General features: G+C 39.7%; 1 long non-coding RNA gene across 2 annotated transcripts; it reads left to right on the top strand.

The window, feature by feature from the left end:
• The first annotated feature begins 303 nt into the window (after positions 1-303).
• Positions 304-7,406, top strand: LOC106957926 (uncharacterized). 2 transcript variants are annotated; one of them, XR_001427057.1, is made up of 3 exons: positions 304-1,928; positions 4,536-4,784; positions 5,948-7,406. It is a non-coding gene; the product is annotated as an uncharacterized LOC106957926 (long non-coding RNA). The 2 variants fall into 2 exon arrangements; XR_001427056.1 differs by having other exon boundaries at positions 304-4,784.
• The last annotated feature ends 101 nt before the right edge of the window (positions 7,407-7,507 follow it).

Raw genomic sequence — 7,507 nt, 5'->3', positions numbered from 1 at the left:
TACACTTATACAAATTTCCCTGTTAAAAATGGCTATTTTGGGTCGTTTTGCTGATCTGGTTCAGTCTAAAATGAATTGATCCAACTGATGTGGATTTTAAAAAGACATTTTAAGTCATGGAAAATCTGACGATTCTTCTCATTTCTTCCCTTTGCCATTTCATATTATCATACTGTAAATTGGGTCATTTTGTACCAAACTTTTTTCAGGTCCAAAAAGAATCTGTCCGCTGTGCCGATCTTGAATCAGTTCTTACGATAATTTTTTTTTTTGGGGGGCAGAGGGAATTCTTAATACCAACTTTGACACCTGATGATTTATGGCAGTGTTTTATAATCTGCTGGTGGTCTACTCACAGGAAATGTAGTTATGTGAGTCCGTCAGATGATGCCTCCCAGCAAGAAGTCGCTCAGACGTGTTCTGGTTTGATCAGAGTTTCCAGTCTGCCATTTTTAATAAACCTCAACTGGCTAATAATCATTGGAAGCCTGGGTGGTGTCATATGAATTTTTTAGAACATAATGTTCAATTAAATTATACTCATGGCATTATTTATGTCCACATTTAATCTAAATTCAAACTATTTAAAGACATAAACTGATATCCAGTGATGATGTATGTGGGTAGAAAATGGTTTTGTATGGAGAGAGGTGGATGGGAAAACTGAAAAGAATAGAGCTGTAATAAATATGAAAATGTATATTCAAACTACATATTTTGCAGATTTTTCAAAGCTTCACAGGAATCCTTGTTTAAGTACATTTTCATGAATCATAATCCAAAAATGTCTCCAACTACAAAATGCCCTACTTACAGTCTTACATACACATTTCTTGATTCAGATAACTCATTAAAGACTACCCAAGAACTCCTCTTACTTTGAATAACATGTGAAGAGCTGAGACTAATATTTCACTTTGTTCTTTAAATTCTGTCTGCTGCTGTGAAAATATGCCCCAACAAAACTGTCATAGATTAACTTTTCTTTCTTCTGACTGGAAACCAGGACGAAACGCCAACCCTCCCTTCCCCTTTCAATTTCCATTACAAAACAGGCTCTATCTGTTCGACTGCAGGAACACAGTGGTGAATACAATATATTTGATTTGAGATTATAGACACCGGAACCTTTTCTGAGAGGAAATAAGCTTGGAAATGGAGCAGTTGAAACTCAAGCGTAATGTCTCGCAGAACAAGTTGACGTCTGACATCTGGCTTCAAGCGTAGAGCTTCGCGTCGTCGGCGTCTCTGTCCATTGTGGAGCGGCAGACGATTCGGTCTGAAGAGCAAACCAAACCCCAAATTTGTAGAACTCCTTTGGGGGCCGCTCGCCCTTTTACACGGGTCAATCTGCGAGACATTAATCTCAGTCGGTGTTTATGTAATTATCGGACTGCTGTTATCGTCTGTTAGTCAGGAAAGGGTTCCTGTTAGATCCACTTTGCCAAACGCCAACAAAAGGCGACCAAACAGCCAAAAAAAGAAGTGCTCTCAGCAATCATTGCCTCTGTTTCTCCTTCATTCTTTGAAAGCTACGCAGCAGCTGCTTTATTCTGCACAGTTTTAATCTCTTCTGTTCTTGTGATCAGTGTGTGCCGATTACTCAAAGCGATACAGGTGGGGTCTGGCATGCTAGGTTTAGCCATGGATGGTGAAAGTCTTTTATTGCTATACGATGTAGTGCTGCTTGCTATCTGTGACATGTTGGCCAGGACCCTACTCTATCGCTTTGTACAGTATAAAGTAGTTTAAAGAAGTTGAATAACATAAAATAACATATTACAATGTTATTTATGTTATTTCCCACGTGAAGAACTCCTGTAAACCTTGCAGTATTGAAACTCAGTGAACAAGGCATCTTAGACAAGCTGAAAAACAAATGGTGGTACGATAAGGGTGAATGTGGAACCAAGGACTCTGGAAGTAAGGTCAGTCGCTGCAGGTCTTCTTATACTGATGGCAAAAATGCATTTTACCTTCACTGTTCATATGCAGACATGTAGCGCATACATCCTCAGACATGTTGGCATGAAACACAGTCATGGAGACTAGATTACCTTCACACACCGCAGCTTAGGGTATTTACACAACAGGGCATTGATGCTTTACTTTTAACTCCACGCCATTACCTCTCTGTGCAGACACATAAAACTGCAGCATGATTACACACAGTTTGTATTCACCCCATTAAACTCTTAAAAAGTTTAACGACAAGAACTGAAACCATTATACTGCTGTTTCTCATCCAAACTGCTATTGAAATTTAGTTTGCTGTTGGTCTTATTCATTTGTATGTGGAGTTGTTGTTAAACCCTTTGACAAAAAAAGGAAGAAAAAAAAAACTTGGGCTGCTGTGCAGAATGTTCCAAAACTGAACTAAAACCAGAAATTCATTATAATTACAAGTAATTAACATAGCAACATGTTTTATGAAAAGAAGGACAAGTAATGTTTAGTGGTATTTTCAATATGGAGGATGGCGGTGGTTGCCCAGGGTGGCATCAAAGATGGGGCACAGATTTTTGGATATGCTTATTCCTACAGATGTGGATCTATCAAAAAAAAAAATCCTTCCTCTAAGCAGTGAGATTTTTTTTTTATAACTGGGGTATTTTATGTGTGAAAAGATCACAACTGAAACACTCCACGAAACAAGAACGTGGGTTCATATCACTCCAGCTCAGGCAGGTAAAACGTTAGGTGAGAGAATCTAGCTTTAACCGTTTTTTCAAAGGTACAGTTGCGAGGTCAAACACTGATGTTGGACAAAAAGGCCTGGCCCAAGATCCTGACACTGTTGGGTTAGTGTCAGGACTCAAATCAAGTTCTTTCATAAAATCCTCACTCATTTATGTCTTTATGGACCTTGCCTAGTTGACTGAAACTTCAACATATTTGAGAGATTTTCTTAGAATTTCTGCCAATTTTCTCTTTAAAGTTGTATTTGTCCTCAGTTAGAAAGACTTAACATGGCACAAATTACATAAAATTAACAGAAAGACCTTCTGCTTAAACTTTCCAGTTGAGTGTTTTCTTGTCGTTGAAACCCCGGGTGTAGTTGCTTTGGAAGAGGCAGAGACCATCTCCAAACTGTTCCCCCCTAAGCTAGCCTAAAACTCTCCAGAATGTCTTGGTGTGGTAAAGCATTAGGAGCCCCTTTTCGTTGGAAACTTTCTCCACTGCTCTAGTAAATGGACATTTACACAGCATCCAAAAAAACCTAAGTTGTCTTCCACCCAATGGCACGACTCTTTGCTTTGCACTTGGATGTAGACCAAGTTTGGATGCAGCTGTTGGTCCATGAAGTTCTTTACACTAGCAGTCGACTTCTGACTGTCAAGAAGTGAGGAAATTCACCAAAGCCCTAACTGCACATCCAATTAGACTACCATGATGGGATTTACTGAACTTCAGAGAACAATCCATCTGTTCCCAAATGCTTGTAGAATTAGTCTGCATATCTAGATGTTTGATTTTATCAACCTGGGAGGGACTGAAAGACCTGATTTCAGTGATTTGGATCGGTCCTTTCCCAATGACACAACTGTCACCAAAAATAGTTCTGCAATGCAACCTCATGTGTATTTGCACACTAATGCTTCACTGAGCTGCCTCTGGTATTTATGAATAAATCAGGAAGAAAGGCAGCAACTTTGTTACTCTGATAAAACGCAGTTTGTGAAATGAAGGACCATTTTTTTAGCCTGTCTCTTCTTTTTGATATGTTGCTGAAAATTTCTTCAAGCTATTTTCAACAATCATTATGTTATTGAAAAAGCAAAAATAAGTTAAATTCATTCTTTTTCTGCATTTTGTGCAGCTGCCCTTGTTTGAACACAGAAAAAGCCATTGTTGCCCTGACAAAACCAAAGTGACCCCTTAAATAGCAAGTAAGTGGCCAGGGGGGTATTTAATGGTCATGATGGATTGTCAGAGTAACAAACTTTTTTTTTAATGCATTTTCAATTATAAAATAACTAGTTTGTATACAAAAGTAATCTGACTTTTACCACATAAAAGCAGATTTAACTGGTTTTGGAACCGTTCCATTGGGTTTCAATGCAAATGGTGACACTTGCAGAAATGAATTTCAATCTTACCGTTTGGCTTTTAAAAGCAGCAAAATGGTTCAGTTCCCCTTTCTTACAGCTTGCTACTCTGACTGTACAGATGCAGTGTTGTCAAGGTTGAGTTCAGCAGCTATGGTAGTGAACTGAAGCTAATCTGTAGACCTGTACGACCACGACCGCCTTCCTCTATGCGTGGCCTCGTAAAGAGACCGCAAAGCAGGATAGTCGACAAGTCTCTCTACATTCACCTTGTCAGGGATTTTTTTTTTCCTTTTTTATTTTGATTAAGAGGAGGAGGTCTGTAGATGTACTGTTTTTAGTCAGATTAGGCTTCAGGATGTCTATACACACATTTAGCGACCTCCTCAGAGTAGCTGCTAGTGACAGAGTAGCAGTGTTCATGTTGGTTTTGTGCCTCTCAGTGTCCGTTTAAAACCCCTTAATGGTGGTCTGTACCTCCCCCAGGACAAGACAAGTGCATTGAGCCTGAGCAACGTGGCAGGCGTCTTCTATATTCTGGTCGGGGGGCTCGGCTTGGCTATGACCGTTGCTTTGATAGAGTTCTGCTATAAGTCACGGCAGGAAACAAAAAAACTCAAGCTGGCGAAGAACGCCCAAAACTTTAAGCCAGCCCCCCCAGCAAACGCCCAGAATTTTGCCACATACCGTGAAGGCTACAACGTCTACGGGACGGAGAGCGTGAAAATCTAAAGGGTAGGTCACCCGTCGTTTCTCACATTCACCAGCAGAGTAACCAGCAGGTGGGTCTCTGTGCGATTGATCAGTTGTGGAACCTGCAACTCTGGAGAGTTTCAAACTTTTAACAGGATCTAACAGATTTGGGTTTTCTTCCAAGGAGAGTCCCGCATCAAGGTTTCATTTAGAAGCGGATGAAAAACGCGCTCACAGCATGATGGTGTGTTCCTCTGCTGTATTTCACTACGGGGAATGGTGATGTTAAGAGCTTCAGAGTTTGCATTAAATTTATCATTTTTATATTTACACACTTTTCCAGGCTTTACACAGTTTTCCTAATATTTAAGAAGAAAACATTTATCTAGCAGGCATTGCCACAAACTTATATTAGCTCCTTTTTGCTAGAAAAATCTGAACATTAAACAGATTCCTTTGTTCTCAGTGTCTGTGGGTCCTTACGCTTATTTGTAAAATAGAATATAACAGAATTATCTTTGTTTGTTCTGTACTTCTTGTCCTCAAGTGTCTAAAGGTGCCCAGAAATAAAACGAATCATAATTATTTAAATGGAAACACATTGATAACAGTAAAAACTAAATAGATTGTACAATTAACTGAAAGACACAACGAAAGAAAAACTGCACAGTTGTGCAGATGATGACAGAAATAGAACAAAGTACCACAACTGTACACATTGTTCATTTTGAATATTTGTCCAAAAATAGACTATTCATGGAAATATGGGAACCGGTGCAGGAGTGTAAACAGCTCATTGTGTTTGTTAGGAGTAGTGGTGGTTGTGCAGTCGAACAGAGAATCTCTACATCAGCTCTGCAATGATGTTTCTCCGTCATCTACATTGTGAGAAGGTCTAATGTCATTTAATGAAATGTGGGCATTTGTTCTTCTTCTCTGGCTTCTAAACAGCTCCGGTTTAAAATCCTGGTATAAAACAATATATAGGTCAGAACTGACCTGTTTTGTCTGCTAGTAATACAGATTGGTAACTTTTAATTAGAAGATTTCAACCTTTTCCATTGTAATACTAATGTACAACAGCCGACACTCACCGCTTTTAGGTTATTTTCCTCTCAACTGAATCGAAACGATCATCCCTCCAAATTGTAGCAGCTGGGAATCTGAGGTGCTCAAATGACCTGCGTGGTTTTTCTGTTTCGCAGGTGATTCTTAAGCCCCACTGGTGCATAAAGGATAGAAAGAGCCACTCCGACACGTGACCCATGACCCCGACAACCCTCCACCCCTCGAAGGTGGGCAATCCTGGAAGCGACGCCTTCCTCGTCATCAGCTTGGACTCAAGCCAACAAGTCAACAAGTGCTCATTTGGGGTTATGAACCGTCACACTGACAGAGGGCAATCACACGCATCTGGACTTCTGTTTGTGGGAACATGGGAATTGCCTCTTTTTGTGCCTTAAGGAGCATTTTGGCGTCATGGCAATGCAGATAAAATTAAATTAACTTGATAAACACAGAACAAAAAAAAATGTAAAAAAAATGGCGGCGATTGGATAAGAAACGGCTTCATGTAGATGGACTGATGTAATTACTGTTTTATATTTTGAAGACGACAAAAAAAAAAAAAAAAAAAGCCATGGTTTGCAATGAAATCCCTGAGGTACTTAAGTAATTTAAATCCTTTAAAGAGATATTTTTGTGGTGAAACCTTAAGTTGGATAAATGTTATGTTTAGTGAGGTAAAGTCCTTCTCTTGTGTTATAAGGATATTTCCAGTGTCGGAACATTTAGGACAAGCATCAGTAACAATAATAAGGCTAAGGATCAGTTGAACTGGCAGCATTTTCTACCAGTTTTTGTTTTTACTCCAACTTCAACACGTCATGCTTGTGTACATCTGAAACAGCTGGGATGATGTTTGTTTCATAGCCTGCTGGACATCCAACCTACTCTGTATTTACTTGGATGCTTGTTTTAAATCAAGTATGTCATTTGTTTAAAACTGCCACTTTTTTTGGGGGGGGGTAGGGGGTGAAGACATTTCTACCAAAGAGGTTGGCTTGTTTTCAACTTGGCGCCGCGTTACTGAGATCGAGACAATTCCCAACTCTTTAGACGAAAAGGGGGGGAAAAAAAAAGACCCCGTTTTACGTAACAAAGCATTGAAGTCGATTTTAAAAGAGCTCATGGTTTACACTTTGTACACACGCCAGCACTGCTCTCGTATAGGTGCGGTTTCATCAGTTTTGGTAAACGGCGCTGTGCCGTAGCTTCTTTTGGTCGCGATGAGCTTCCTGTGCATTTCGCAGAGGCCGCGCGACGAATCCAACATTTGTACGACTAAAACTCTGCAGTCCGCAGGGAGAGGCTGACATTACAAACCATTTGCGCCTACACTTGTTTGATAACTCTTTCTCATCCTTTTCATAAAGTGCATGTGAATTTGGTGGTAGTTTAATCAAATAGCAACTCCAAACGGACCCGGTTTAGTCGGCTCTAAAATGACTTATTCCAGTTTGAGTTTAGGGAGGGGGGGTATTTTTGGGTTAATTTATTGATACCTCAACCGTGAGAGTTGCATGTATGGACACAAGCCTCTGTGTAGAGGTCCTGTACAAAGGATTTTATTACATTTCCTTAATAAAAGAAGATTTATATTCAGCTTTGGGATTTTTCTTCTACTGCTTTTCTAAAACTACAAATCTTGACGTGTTTTAAAAGGTGAATATTATTGAGGTCGAGGAATTGCTCTAGACACAAGA

This window comes from Poecilia latipinna, unplaced genomic scaffold (genome assembly GCF_001443285.1).
Source record: "Poecilia latipinna isolate Pla-1442-1.1 unplaced genomic scaffold, P_latipinna-1.0 Scaffold949, whole genome shotgun sequence".
Taxonomy (NCBI): Eukaryota; Metazoa; Chordata; class Actinopteri; order Cyprinodontiformes; family Poeciliidae; genus Poecilia; species Poecilia latipinna.
The sequence above is the reverse complement of the archived record's forward strand: the minus strand, read 5'-3'. Positions and strand labels throughout refer to the sequence as shown.